The following is a 16518-nucleotide window of genomic DNA, read 5'->3' as shown; positions in this document are numbered from 1 at the left end:
AACAGTAGCCTGGGGGTTGCTGTTCACACCAGGAATGTTACAGAGGTTTGGGGAAAGGGAAGCGGTGTGCACGTGGCAGGAGGGGGCGGGGAAGGAGTGTGTGGAGGTGGGGGGCAGAGAAGGCAGGGGAGGGGCACCACCACCCCAGGTGACTCTCACCCTCGTTACGTGACTGCCTTTGTGATTGTCAAGTCCTTTCTAAAACTATAACCCCTCCCATTCGAGGATTTATAATAAAATGTACAAATAAACATTTTAACATAACTTAGGAGCTCTTTTACTATGCCATGTTAATGCTTTGAGTGCTCCTGTAGTTAATGCGCTGAACTTAAGAAAATATAGGAAATGCCCCTTCCATATGCCTTATTAGATCTGGACTTGGCATATGGTAAAATCCTACATTACAATATGTTAATCCCAAATTATAGTAAAAAGGCCAAACAAGTTAAAAAGGTGACGGTGAAATCTAGAAAGATGCTAAGGTGCATAGGGAGAGGTATGGCCAGTAGGAAAAAAGAGGTATTGATGCCCCTGAATAAGACTCTGGTGAGACCTCATTTAGAATATTGTGTACAATTCTGGAGACTGCACCTTCAAAAAGATATAAAGAGGATGGAGTTGGTCCAGAGGAAGGCTGCTAAAATGGTCAGTGGTCTTCGTCATAAGACGTATGGGGACAGACTTAAAGATCTCAATATGTACCGTATATATTCGAAAATAAACTGAGATTTTTAGGCCAAAAACAATGGTCTATAAATGGGGTTCTCAGTTTATATTTGATCCTCCTTTGGATGATGGTGCTTTTTTTCCTCCCCTCCTCACCCGATGACCAACAATGCTGTTTTCCACCCTTCCAGATACCAGACACAGCTATCATCTACCCCTTCCCATGATCAGCCCTGCTATCCCTACTGATGATTATTGCTATGTCCTCCCCCCCCCCCCCAATGACTGGCACACCTATCTCCCCCTCCCATTGACTGGCACTCCTATCGTCCACTACCTGCTCCTCCCTGCCCCAGAACAACATCACACTTACAGTCCCAATGCTCAGGAAGCTGACACTAATGCTCTGTGTTGGGCTGAAGAGCTTTGAGCATCTGTGAATGCTCAAGGCCTGATGGCTTCCACCCTCTCTGGGATTCTAGAAGGGAGTCCAGCAAGCTATGAGAATGCACAGACACTCGAGACCCTTCACAGAGCGTCGGCTTCCAGAACATCGTGACTATACAGTAAGTGCGATGTTGGTTGGGGCAGGGAGGAGTGGACAGTAGAGTGTAGGAGTACCTAGGATGGTGGCCTCCTCTATACTTTTCTTTTGCTGTGATCTACTCCCTCTGAAGCAACTTCCTATTTCCACTTGGGTAGACCATAACAAAAGAATGGTACAGGGGAGGCCATGGGCAGAAAGAGGAAGGAGATGGTGGCATATGGATGGTGGGAAGGGGAAGAGAGGGAAGAGATGGCGCACATAGATAGAGGGAAGTAAAGGAGGGAAGAGATGGTGCACATGGATAAAGGGAAGGGGAAGAGATGGTACACACGGATGGTGGGAAAGGGAAGAAATAGTGCTCATGGATGGAGGGAAGGGAAGAGATGAGGCACATGGATGGAGGGAAGGGGAAGAGTTGGAAGATTGATTTCAAGTTTCAAGTTTATTATGGTTTGATATACCACTTACCAATCCTAAGTGATTTACAAAAAATAAAACATTATCTAAAAATTATGCCAAGCTAGGGTAAAATAGACAACAAGGACACGATACATGAAATGAAAGGAAAACTTTTGGGATACAACATTTCATAAAATAAAAAAAGGGAAGGGGTGGTAAAGAACAAATTGGGGAGGGAATAAGATAATTCAAAAAAACCTGATTCATACTTCAAATGCATCTTTATAGAGAAAGGTTTTTAGGCATGCTTTGAATTTGGCCACATTGGTTTCTTGCCTCATATTTGAAGGGAGAGAGTTCAACAGTGTCAGAGCTATCACACTTGAGAATGAGGCAGAAAAATGGAAGAAAACTGAATATGAAAATCAGTGCCAAAGAAAGATATAGTGCATAAAGTGAAGGAGAGGAAAGAAACAGCAAATGCATAAGGAGGTCTTAAGACCAAAAAAATAAAATTGCCAGATAACAAAGGTAGAAAATGGTTTTTCATTTCAATTTAGTGATTAAAATATGTCAACTTTGAAATTTATATGTTGTTTTTATATTTGAACTGTTCAGTAAGAAATGCATTTCTATTTCTTTTGTGGTGTACGTTTGCAGAGTCTGGCACGTTAGGGTTTCATTTGCATACAATAGTACTTTTAGTTTGTGTGTTTGTATTTGAAAAGGTTTTTTTTCTGTTTTCTGCATGGTTGACTGAGGCCAGGTGTTCTGGTGGGGATGACAAATGACACTCATATACCCAAATTTCTAACATCGGTTTATATTCGAGTCAACCTTTTATTTCCTCTTTTTTTGGGGAAAAGGTTACCTCAGTTTATATTTGGATCGATTTATATTTGAGTATATATGGTATATTTTGGAGGAAAGGCAGGAGAGGGGAGATATGATAGAAATGTTTAAATCAAAAAATGTCACTCACCAGCAGTGGGCTCTCTAAGATCCAACATTGAAAGTCGAAAACAGGTGGAGAAAAAGCCTCAAAAACGTTTTAACATGCAGCTGTGAATCATCAATGATTGCTGCATTAACAGACTTTTCACCACCTGTTTTTGACTTTTAATGCTAGATCTTAGAGAGGTAGCCCACTGCTGGTGAGTGACATTTTTTTGAATTTTTTGGTTTTACTGTCACTACTTTTTCGATCTTGTAAGAGATGTTCAAATACCTACATGAACAATGCTGGCACTACGTTCAATATATAGATATCAATAATCGTTCTTTAAAGCTCATTCCTCAAACATACTCCTGCATATATTCACCGAAGTTCCTCAGATTACCACACATATGCCACCTTGGCGGCAGCATTTTCCATGCAGAGCGAGTCAGGAGGAGAGGAGAGGCTAAGGGGAGGAAGCCGGAGAGCCAGGAGGAAAGGCAGAGCAGGGAGGAAAGGCAGAGGGGCGGAAGCCAGATCAGGGTAGCGGCGAGAGGTAGCTCCGCCCACTCCCACCACGTTGGAGGTTGCATCGGCATGTTTTCTGTAAGCTACACGCTGTTTGTTTGAACTGTTCTGTTGTTGTGTCATCACCGACCCTGATGAAGAATGAAACGCATCGGTGGGGAGTGAGGCAGTAACTGTTCACAAACTAACCAGATCAATTAAAAGCTAAGTTCACATATATATATTTATTGAAAGAAAGAAAGAAAATAAGTATGGGCTCTTTAAAAATTTGAAAATAAGAAATAATTTATATTACACCGATTTAAATAGTTCCGGTGAGGAGAACCACCACACAAGCTTTGCCAAATATATAGCGCAAGAGTGGTAATCTGAGGAACTTCGGTGAATATATGCAGAAGTATGTTTGAGGAATGAGCTCTTAAAGAACGATTATTGATAAATACCTATGTGGCATAAATGCACGAGTCGAGTCTCTTTCATTTGAAAGGCAGCTCCAGAATGAGAGGGCATAAGATGAAGTTAAGAGGTGATAGGTTCAGGAGTAATATAAGGAAATACCTTTTTACAGAAAGGGTGGTAGATACATAGAATAGTCTCCCAGTAGAGATGATAGAGGCAAAGACTATGTTACAATTCAAAAAAGGGAGGGATGTCTTAGGGAGAGGAGGAGATAGTGGATGTTGTGGATGGACAGATTGGATGAACCAATTGGCCTTTACCTGCCATCATGTTTCTATGTTTCAAATTAATGTAAGATTTGTACATTAAAATATAGTCCTTTTTTTGGTGTGTCTATGAAAATCAATGAGTATAATTTGAATATGAAAACCAATTTGACACTAAATATCATTTAGGAATGACTTGTTAAGTAGTTTAGAATTCAGTAGCTTCTCTGTATGACAGAGAAGGTCATAGGTACACATATATTAAATACATTAGTATTATGAGATTTATACTAAGCATTCAGTAAACACATTTTATCTTGGGTTCCAGATGGATTTTAAGTTCTAGTCAAAAATAGATTTGTTTCCTTTTTTTTTCTTAGTTGTATTTGAGATCAGCAGTCCCATTTTGTATCCTCTTGCTGCTTCACTGAGAGACTATTATGTTCACAGATCATTACTGACATTCTGGCATTTGTCATCTCCCTTCCTAGCAGTTAAATCTTACTTTATCTGTAAATGTCACCATGTCATTTATTCATGAAAAGAGCCAGATTCCTGAAATAGAACTGGGATGAAAAGAGGACCAGCTCATACTCACAACAGGTTATTCATGGAAATATTTAATTTCTTACTTTTAAAGACGGTTTTGTTTTATTTGTTAGGCTCTTCAAATACATTGTTCAATTCTGCATTTATGATATTAAACTAATTAGCTTTTCTCATAAAGTTTAAAAAACCAACAAAACAAAAACAATGCTGCTTACCTGTAACAGATGTTTCCTGTAGACAGCAGGATTGATAAGGCACACATGTGGGTGGCATCATCAGATGGCGCCAGGACAGAACTGTGGCTCCACAGCTCAAAGTTTAGTTCACCTCATTGATTGTATTTATATTATATTTGGTCATTACGCTGTAACAAAATTGTAAGTTTTATGTTAAAGCTGTACCTGCAGTGCACTACCTTAGGTGAATCGCTTCATAAAAGCAGTTAATTAATCTCAGGAAATAAATAATGCTATATTAATGTATGACCTGCAACAGAAAATAGATGTGCCACATTAAATCTGGGCTTAGTGCATAGTAAAATCCTGCATTACAATGCGTTAAGCCCAGATTTTAGTGTGATTTGTAAAAATGCCCCTTTGTTCCTTACAATATCAGATGTGCAAGTTTCTACCATTTCTGCCTGGCACTTACCCATCTGTAATTTTCCAGATCACTCTTGGAAACTTAATAGGGGGAAGAGATTGTGGAATAAAGGTATGGGAGAGAAAATAAGTGATAAGGACTGTCCAAGGTAGGTACTTGGGACCTGGGTTGGCCACTGTTGGAAACCAGATACTGGGCTTGATTGACCTCCTTTGGTCTGTCCCAGTATGGCAATTCTTATGTAGAGTTGGGAGTAGACAAAGAGACATTTAGAATGATAGATAAAGAGGATAGTGAGGACTAACTATGGCAAATGGAGAAGTTGGGGTATAAAAAGTGCAGATTGATAAAGGATCAACACAGCTAAAATATTTAAGAAGCAGCATCTTATACACTAATTAAAGTAATCCAGTCTTGCACAGAATATAATTATTGTAGTAGATAACACTCACAATTGAAATTAAGAAGAATAAAAAACCACAACGCATAAATTAGATTTAGTTAATGTAAAAAAAAAAAAAAAAGGTTAATATTTGTTCCTCTTCTCATACTTGTTAAAATGTGCTTTTTCTATCCTGCATGATTATCATGTCATCCATTAGGATATGACAAGCCACCTGCAGGAATCTGAACAAGGCTTCAGCGGTTCTGTGAAAATCAATACAATGCATCAGATGTGTAAGACGGTTTGACGATTCCTGCAGATAGCTATCATTTTTCAGAAGGCAATAATGTATGCTTAAAATATGGTTTGAAGACAGCATGCAGTCTTAACCATTTTATCAAACAATTTAGAAACAACATGCATTATTGTCTCCATAGCAAAGAAATGAGTATTTTCCCAGAATCATTGGCAGAAAGTCACATGGTATTATAAAATATCCTTCTTAAACTATGTAGGCTTCTGAATAATTTGACATCTAACACTGAATGTGTCAAATTGCTTGAGGAAATGAAGTTCTTTTTTTTTTTTTTTTAACAGTGATCACTGTCACAGACTTATCATGTGTCATCTGAAGAACTTGTTTGGATAGATAGGCTATATATAAAAAATATGTAGTTTATAATGTTCTTGTCCAGGTCATAGTTTATCTGTCATTCTTCACACTTTGAGGCTCTTACACTAAGCATGGAGATCATTTTAAAAATAACTGCATGGCTTCTACACATGTAAATAGTGGCATGTAGACTGTAAATGGCATATATGTTTATGTTTAGTTTTTAATGTAATTAATAATAATAATAATTTTATTTTTTGTATACCGCCATACCCAGGGAGTTCCAGGCGGTTCACAGCAGTTAGATGAAATACAAACAATGCAGTTGAAATTGAAGAACATAACAAAGCAATCATAGAGTCAAACAAGTTATACGTCTACAATTTAAGTAAAGGAAAAAAAATACATACAAGCCAATAGGAGTGAGCAACAATCTTAAAAGAATGGGAAGGGATAGTGATGGAGAACGTTAAAGATTTGGTCTGTTGAAAAGTTGAGTTTTAATCTGTTTTCTAAAATTGAGATAAGAAGAGGCATCAAGCACAATTTGGGCGAGCATGAGTTTAGTTTGGCCGCTTGAAAAGAGAAGGTTCTTTCAAAGAATCTTATAAGATGACACGATTTCAGTGAGGGAAAAGCGAACAGATTTATTCTGCGGGAGATCTCTTATTGTTGTAATTCAGGTTGAAGTGTGGGTAAAGATAATCCGGTGACAGACCAAATATTGTTTTGTAGCAGATGCATGAGAACTTAAATAGAATTCTGGATTCGAATGGCAGTTAGTGCAACTTGTGGAAGAAAGGGGTTATATGTTCCCATTTCTTCAAGCCAAAGATGAGACGGATGGCACTGTACTGCTCTCAGAGTGGGAATCAAAATGGGTGGGTCAGGAACTGGTTGAATGGAGATGACAGAGGATAGTGATCAATGGAGATCGCTCTGAGGAAAGGGATGTTACCAGGTTCTGTTCTTGGGCCTGTTCTTTTTAACATTTTTATACACGATATTGCTGAAGGGCTGTCGGGTAAGATTTGCCTCTTTGTGGATGATACCAAAATCTGCAATAGAGTAGACACCCAGGATGATTTGAATAACATGAAGAAAGATCTGGCGAAAGCTGAAGAAATGTCTGAAATTTGGCAGCTAAGAAATGCAAGGTCATTCATGCTAAGAATGCTAAGGAATGCAAGGTCATTCATTTGGGCTGCAAAAGCCTGAAGGAACAGTACAGTTTAGGGAGTGAAGAACTTGTGTGCTATTTAGCTGGCCTGTAGCAAGAAAAGTGGTTACAGATGATCACATAACCTAGAAATACCCTGCCTTGGGCAGAAATTTCCTTGATTTGCTACCTTCTGGACTCATATATATCTAGGGAAGTGATTCTACAGTAACCACAAAGAAACCAAGGGCTTATCTCAGTAGTAGTACCCAATGAAACTATGTCAAAATGGAATGTATATATTTTATTACACAATAATAAATACTGATAATAATTATTAGCAAACACAATAAATACTACTCCGATTACACAAAAAGTATAAAAAGTACTAAAAAGATTCCAGAGAAAAGATTAGTAGCAGCCAAATATATTTCTGGCTATTAAACCATGTCCCAGATTACTAATACTGACTTTCACAGAGGTAAAGAAACTAAGGTCCCTAGTTTTTTGATGCGAGGCGCTGGTAGCCTCTTTGTAATTTTAGGAGGCCTTACATCATTATTATGTTTTATTGATGTTCTATCTTTTGTAATGCATGTGATTCTATTTATGTATGTACTTTATTGTGACCCACTTTGGGAAAGGCGGGGTATAAATAAACAAATGCAAATAGAAACTATAGGAGTAAATCTGGATTTCCCAGCTTTCATAGCAATCCTATGGATGAACGATGTGATTCTGTCCTTTAGTACTAGGTGTTCCAGAGAAATCAGAGGGAGACCCTTAAGGATAATGAAAGCACCCACTATATTCCACCTAAAGGCACTAGATAAGTGACACTATCCCCTTCTTTTACAAAGGTGCGCTAAGCTTTTTAGTGCATGCTAAATATTAGCGCGTGCTAAACGCTAATGCATGCATGTTATCTTATGGACGCATTAGCGGTTAGTGCATGCGTTGATTTAGCGTGCGCTAAATCCGCCCTAAAACGCTTAGCAGGCCTTTGTAAAAGAGGGCCTATGTTTGAAAATCTCAGACCTGCCAGAAAAACTTTTCTTACACAATAAGACTTAACAACCATCTTTAAAAAAAAAAATAATAATTAATTACCTGAGAAGCATCATTGATGATAGAAATAGGGATGTGTTTTTTGTTAGAAACTGAAAGACAAAAGAGAACCAAGTCATTTCCTTGTTTCTATGCATGTGGCGAGTCTCTTTCAATTGAAAGAAAAATCCAGAGGTCATTGAAACCTTCCAATTCTGTGTTTTCAAAACCTATCGTCTACACGGTTTTCCATGCATTATGCCATTAGTTCATCTAAATTTCAAGGGGGGAGGGGTGTTGGAGGCATGGTGAGGGCAGGACTATGGCTGATCTATGACTTGGAAATGTTTCTGACTTAATCAAACATTTATGACTACATCCAGGTTACAAACCTGAAATCGCCTTCCATTTTTTATAAGAGAAGAAATACAATTAGATAAATTTAAAAGCATTCTTAAAAGTTTTCTGTTCAATGATGCCTTTAAGAATTAAACTCTGAAAGGGGAGAACTTTTAGATCTTTATATTATGCAATTATAGTCTTAGACATGCCCTTCAAACAATCTGAAACTAGCCTTATAAGGCTAGTATCCTCAAGGTTGGGGAGGCCTCACTGGGGCCCCTGTCTACCCTCTCCCCCCCACCCACACACACACAGTCAGAGTCAGACATCATGGTTAAAGTTCCACTAAGGAAGTTTTTTATTTATGGCCGCAGCATTGTTATAACTAGTGTGATCATATGGCTCCAGAAAAAAGGGGACAGATTGAGACATCCGGGTTTTACTTCCATTGAAAGCAATGGAAGTAAGGAGAACAGATTGAGACATCTTGGTTGCTTTCAATGGAAGTAAAACCCGGATGTCTCAATCCGTCCACTTTTTTCTGGAGCCATATGGTCACACTAGTTATAACGCAATAACATTAACCATAATCAACATTTCTGTTTATAAATAACATATTGAAATAACAATAACTTGTCAAATACCAATCTTAACTTCTACTAACCTCACCCTCGGGGGAGGGGCCTACCACCCTACCAAGCAGGGTCCAAGCTGGGGATCCATCAGCACTGCATATAAATAGGCACCACCGTTCAAGCGAATGCTCCACTCCCACTTGGCCCAAGCTGCCGTCCAAGCGTCCCGGACCCCGTTGGCTGTTCCCCGATTGCTGTCCAAGCGATTGGGGGTAGCGATGGTCCATCCTCTGCTTGCCCCTCCGTCCAAGAAGGGTCTCTCATCCCTGAAGGGGTAGGATCCCTCACTTTAGTGCGGCAAATCCTACACCCCTCCCAACTGTTCCCCCTCCCCGCTTGTGTTGGGTTCCCCCCTTTTCTTAAGTGCTATCCCTGCCACAACTCGCAGCAGTGACACATCACTTGCTGTGAGTTACCTACACCAAATGCCTCATGCTGCGGCCCTTCGCATTAATAAAGTGTCACTCCCGTCCTGTATACCACTGATGAAAATGTCCAAGCCTTTATCTGAGAGATGCACCCCATCTGGCTAATATAAGCCCGAGCAATCCTCTGTGATTAAGTCATGCCCTATAGTGACGCTCCTTAAGGAGTACATAAATTTGTGCATTCACTTGTTCAGTTTTTGTCTTGTCTTTTCGACGGATTTATGCGATTTTTCATTCCTCCACACCCGACGAGGGATGATGTGAGACCACACCAGCCGTGTACCCCTGCACATGTCAGCTATCTCCAGCATGTCCCGTTGCATCTTTTTTATGAGTTCAACACTGTGCGTAGAAGAGATATAATTACCACAGAGATGTACTATGAGTGCCCACGGCTGCGGGCGGGTCGCTAACAACTCAGAGATGGATGGTCGCAGCTGGTCCCACTTCATGCCTCGCATTCCGAACCATTTCAGAGTGACACCGGACGCGAGCATGCCCAGGCCTACCGCCGACTTGCGGGATCGAGCTCTCCTGCTCGCCCAGTGTACGTAAGAATGGCCACAGATCCATACTACTTTCTTTCCTGAAAAGACAAGACAAAATTGAGACATTTGCATTATGCCAGATGAGGTCTAACGTACAGCTGGTATCAGTTAGACCTCCATCTGCCGATCTCCTGAATCGTGGTGTTCGGTAAACCTGCTAGTCTAGCTGAAGTGGCTGCCCCGATTCTAAATGAATGTGAGCTGTACTGTTTATTGCTCAGACCTATATGCTGTAAACCTCTGGTGAGTACTCTTGTGAACTGGTAGCGCATCAGTGGTAGTGTATTTGAATGGCAAAGTAGATGTACTGTTCCTTTTGGGCAGACAGCCAAGTAGTTTCCCAATGCTCCAACAGGGCACATGTTGTTGCCCAGAATTGCTCCCAGAGTAATTCTGCATCCCCTTGCCATCTAGTCCATCTTGGACCTACGTAGATGTATGTACAAACTATCATGTTTCCATTCCACATCACCAAGCAATAGCCCTGTAATCTGTTGCATATTAGGTGGGACCAGCTCCCCCAATCTGAGAGCTCCAAAAAAGGCCAAGGTGAATGCGGCCTTGAATAAACAGATCTCCAGCAGCGAGTAGTATATTTCTGGAAGGGTTCGCAGCAGCGATTCCAGAATGGCAAATGTAATGGGTCTTCTGACATCTGGGATCCCAGGCCGCTGTATTGCCCAAACCTTCAGTATATGACGAATAGCAAAATGATTGGTTGGATTCTTGCCGCCTATTGCCTTGGCCACAAACCCGATTCCTGCCAGTCATGATCACACACTGGATATTGATGTTCTGCGCTCCCTCAAGTGGAGTAGATATTGGAGCAACATCTCCGGGGAAGAGAAGGATGTCTCTTGTAGCCGATTATCTTTGCAGAATTGCACGAAAGAGGAAATTCCTGCGTTGTATTTCTTCTGCGTTGCCTCGGATAGGGAAGCGAAGATCATTAACCATATGTGTGGGAGGGGGGGGCAAAATTCCAGAGCTCTGAGGGGAAGGGGGGTCCTGTGTTTATTTGTGGCTGGTGCGTAGCGACGAAAATCTTTCATCTTGAAACAAGAAAGAGTATCTGCTATATTATTTTGTACACCCGTTATATGCACTGTCCTGAAAGTGATACTAAAACACATGCACTTTAAAACCAACTACCACATAATGGATACCACCCCTTGCGATCGAGCATGCAACGGTTCACTACCTCAACTACCGTCGCGTTGTCTGTTCTGAATACTATGTGGTGATTGGCCAGTTGTGGGGCCCATAATGACATGGCAATCAATATCAGGAACAGCTCTAGAAAAGTAATATCCCGAGTAATTCCGATCTCATGCCATAAAATGGGCCAACGCTCAGCACACCAGGCACCTTGAAAATAAACCCCAAAACTCGTACCGCCAGAGGCAACTGTGAACAACTGTAGCTCATCGTTTGTTTCCGGATGACTCTGCCAGAATGCTAACCCGTTGAAGGACTGAAGAACATTGCACCATACCCGAAGATCCGATCTCATCGGTGCGGTGACTCTTATATAGTGGTGCCCCCAGTGCACCCCCACCGTCGCTAAAGCCATTCTCCATGAAAATATTCTACCCATGGGAATAATACATGACGCAAAGGCTAAGCGTCCCAATAGGGAATGAAATTGCTTTAGCGTAGCCTTCTTCATTCCTGCAACCGTTATTATCTCCCCTCTCATCGTGTCTAGCTTGTCCTGCGGAAGATGAGATACTCAGCCCGCCACATCTAATTCTATCCCCAGGAATGCTAAGCACTGAGAGGGTCCTAATGTTTTTTCCGGGGCCAATGATATCCCAAATTGCTCTTCTACACGCGTGAAAACCCCCAAGGCCTTATTACACTGTTGATGTGATTTCCCAATAAATAGGAAATTATCCAGGTAATGTACTACTGCCTGATACCCGAGTATTTGCTCTACCACCCAGTGCACGAAAGTGCTAAACATTTAAAAATATCTACAGGAAATGGAGCACCCCATGGGGAGGCATTTGTCATAATAAAATTTTCCTTTGAATGTAAAGCCTAACCTGAATGAATTTGGGTGAACTGGCAGCAGTCTGAAAGCAGATGCTATATCTGCCTTTGCCAGGTGAGCATCCGGCCCAGCCTTGAGAATCATCTCCACGGCTTTGTCTATGGACGAGTAGTGAACCGCGCACTGCTCTGGGTCAATGTGATCGTTAACTGATGCACCATCTGGGAACGATAGGTTGTGTATGAGCTGGATTTTTCCCGGCTCCTTCTAGGGCACAATACGCAATTGAGAGAAGACCATACTGCCCAGAGGTGGGGACCTGAATGGACCGGCCACCCTGCCCAACTGCACTTCTTTATTCAGTTTGTCCCTTGCAATGTTCGTGTGAGACGCAATTGACTTGGCATTCCTCAGGCAGCGATCAGTGCCCAGCATGCCTTGCATTAATGGAATATTGAAACTTTCCGAAAACCCCGCCCTTAACATTGTGGCCTGCTCTTTCCATGGGTACCGTGCTAACTAAGGAAGTAGAGCTGAGTACTTAATTGGGGTGTACGCTATGGGTAGTGTCGTTTGCCCTAGTTTGGCTTCCCAGCTGGAAACGTCTGTCTTTCTCCACCCAGCATTGGAATGCCAGGTGTGGGGCGCCACACTGAAAGCAAGCATGTCTGAATTTCAGTTTTGCCAGTTACACTGCGCATTGTTGAACTGCCTACTAATCCTTTTGCTCTGTGTCGGGACTGTCCTTTGTGTGAAAGTGGACAACTGTGACTGGCCAACCGGAAAATTGGAATTGCGGTCCGAACTATAATTGTTAAAAAAGATTGTACCACCATCTAGATTATAAGGCCTACCCGGTGCCATCTCATCCAGCCACAGATCCACCACCCGGTGTTCCCATGTAATAGTTGGGTTCTCAGACATGCATTTCCTAAATTTCATATGATAGAGACTTATAAAATCATGAAGGGCATAGAGAGAGTAGAGAAGGACAGATTCTTCAAACTTTCGAAAAATAAAAGAACAAGAGGACACTTGGAAAAGTTGAAAGGGGACAGATTTAAAACGAATGCTAGGAAGTTCTTCTTTACCCAACGAGTGGTGGACACCTGGAATGCGCTTCCAGAGGGAGTAATAGGGCAGAGTACAGTACAGGGGTTTAAGAAAGGATTGGACAATTTCCTGCTGGAAAAGGGGATAGAGGGGTATAAATAGAGGATTACTGCACAGGTCCTGGACCTGTTGGGCCGCCGCGTGAGCGGACTGCTGGGCATGATGGACCTCAGGTCTGATCCAGCAGAGGCATTGCTTATGTTCTTATGTTCTTATGTTCTTAGTTCAATCATGCCCACCCTGGATACTTCTTATGTGCTTTGGTGACTGTGTCTAGATACCTTATCAAGTATGTACTCATCCCTGGCTCTTTTTCTATCACTACACTCATAAAGATGTGAAAAGCTGCCACCCAATTTGCAATAGACTTATTAATCTTATGCTTTCTTTCCCTTTCTTGACAGCAATGCAATCTGTTGTCCCCATTAGCCCCCCCCCCCCCACCCCCCATCTTCCTGATCCCTAACCAGCAAAGAAAATATATCTATTAACTCTCTGTTCCATATTTTTGCTTAATTTTTTGGGGCACACCGCCATCGAGTGTATGAACCCCACAAACTACATCCACCTTCCTAGCCACTCGCTGAGATGCATTGTACATAGGCTGCATAGGTGGGGTGAGCACCGGCTCTGGGAGTGGGGATGATGCCCACTCACCCTGCAATGGCACCATCTCAATACTTGGCACGACTACAGGGTGCACCAAGCTCCCCCCCACTGAGTCCCAGACCCAGTGTGGCCCCGCCCCCCTGGCTAAGCGCCCCTGCCTAAATGACTCTATAGCATTTTTAATCACAGTCGCTAGGGCCAGCTCCCCATCCGTACCATCTGATATCCTGGCCGATGTGCCCGCCTCCTGTTGACTTGAACTTAGCAAGGCAAGAGTGCTGGGCTCAATGGATCCTGGTACCGCAAGAGTGCTTGGCTCACCCATACTTGGCACTGGCAGAGTGCTTGTCGCCGCAAATGACTCCCCCCTCCTCCTCCACTCGCAAGTGGGATTTTGGCTCCACACTGTATTGTACATGCGTTGTCTCATCTCGCCGACCCTGAATCTTTATATGTTTTCTCTAAATTCATATATCAGCGCTTCCACCGCACCTTCTGCAGATGTAGATGCTCTCGATGTAGCCCCTTTTCTTGCCCGTGGAGCTTGCTTCGGACCCTTCCCCAACGCCGGCTGTGCAGGGGCCTTGGCATTCTTCTTCGTGGGCAACTTCTTTGTCGGAGCCATCCTGCAAGCAGATACTATCGGCAAAGGGTAGGAGTATGATAGCAACAGAAAATTATAATATGTACAATTCATGACCACTGCAGTATATGCCTGAGAAGCGTAATACATGCCCTTTATAACTACTATGCCATTGCATATCGTAATTACATTTCAGCTTGATAACCTTCAGGCATATGACAATGATCCAACAAACTGCTTAAATTTTTCTGAGTTAACAGTGTTATCAGGGAATGCCTCATAAAGCACCCTGCCCACATGAAAATATCTCTACATATAATTAATGAAGCCTTTCCACACCATAATTCATTCCTCTTCTTTCTAAAATTGCTTAAGCCATTTCGCAAGGGCAGGGCTGGGTTATTTTATTTCTGCCGCCCTGGGCCTTCCCCACGTGGCCAAGCCCAAACCACCCAGCGTCTCAGCTCCCAAGCCTACTTCTCCCCCTCCCTCATGCTTGCCGCCATGTTGGAGCCTCCACGTGGCCACCCAGTGCCCGACTCATGACTTCTCCCCCAGCCCGCATCTGCTCCGACCCCTTCTACCTGCTCCTTTGTGCTGGCTACTGCTCGCCGCTCTGCCGCTGCTGCCCTTAGGCCGCTCTGCCGCTGCTGCCTTTCAGCCGCTCTGTTGCTGCTCATCACTGTGCAGCTTCAGCCGAAGCATGTGACTGTGCCGACTCACTCGGTCAAGCTTACTGCTTCGGGTGACCGACGACTGCACAATCTCCACCTCCGTACTCGTTCAGGCGCACTGCCGACAAATTCTGACCTGGCTCCTCTGTCCATGCTGAACGCTGCTCGTGCTCAGCTGCTGGGCGCGCTGCTGCCAGAATCTCCGCCCCGCTGCAACTCGCGCTCAGCTGCCGATGCTCGCCTTTGGGCCAACGATGGACGCGTCTTATAAAAGCCAGCCAGGCCAGGAAATTTTTTGCAGGCAGTCGGCGATGAAAGCGCCTAACTTCGAGGGAACAAGCACCAGGTCAGTTTGCTCTCCCAGGAGTGCCACAAAAGAATGGCTGCGCTGGGAGAGTCCACTCTTCAAATCTCCCGCTGCCCCTCCCCTCCACCTATCCTTGCCTAGCCCTCTTCTTTCCCATCCTGCCATAGTCCCCGGAGCCCCCCCCCATCTTGTGTTCGCCCCTCGCTATTCGCTCCAGGGCTTCTCTTTCCCCTCCTCTTTGTTTTCACCATTAATGTTACTTTTCTATCAAAATTGTAGTTCTTCCCCCTTTCCTTTACTTCTTGTATTTGTCTCAGTTATGTCTACAGTGCTCCCCTGCGAATTTGCGGTCAGTGGTTCGCGGTCCCGGTCATTCACAGTATTTTCCGACCACAAATGACCGGGCAGGAGAGGGCAGCTGGAGAGGTAGGAGAGGGCAGCCGGAGTGCCAGCGAGTGAAGGAAATCACTCGCTATATGCTCCAACCGCCTCTTCTTGTACTAAAGTCGGGCCTTACTAATCAGGAGCTGCGTGTCAAAACTGGCGCTCCGGCTGCCCTCTCCTGTCTCCCCTACCTAAAAACCATATTTGTGTTTTTTTGAAATTCGCGGGGGTTCCTGGAACGGAACCCCCGCAAATTTCAGGGGAGTACTGTATATGCTTTTCTTTTTTTATACCATAATTTTTTAATGTAAATCGCTTAGAAATTATTTATAAGCGTTATATCAAATTTTTAATAAAACTTGGATTTGGGACTAAACCTATTTTAATAACATAAGTGGCAAAAAGTTGCCTGAACTGACCAGATGACCACTGAAGGGATGTAGGCATGACCTCCCCAACCCCCCCCCCCCACACACACACACACACACATATACACACTTCTCCAGTCTACATGGTTTTCTATGCAGTTTGTCAGTAGTTCATCTAAATTTCAAGGGGGGGGGGTGTTGGAGACATGGTGAGGGCAGGACTATGGCTGGTCTATGACTTAGAAATGTTTCTGCCTTAATCAAACATTTACAACTATATTCAGGTTACAATTTGGACATTTGGGGCTAAACCTGTTGTAATAACATAAGTGGCAAAAAGTGCCTGAACTGACCATATGACCACTGAAGCGATGTAAGCATGACCCCCCCACACACACACACACACACTCCCCCCCACCTCCCATCCCCAAAA

Source organism: Geotrypetes seraphini, chromosome 3 (assembly GCF_902459505.1).
Source record: "Geotrypetes seraphini chromosome 3, aGeoSer1.1, whole genome shotgun sequence".
NCBI classification, from domain to species: Eukaryota; Metazoa; Chordata; class Amphibia; order Gymnophiona; family Dermophiidae; genus Geotrypetes; species Geotrypetes seraphini.
This window is presented reverse-complemented; position numbering follows the sequence as displayed.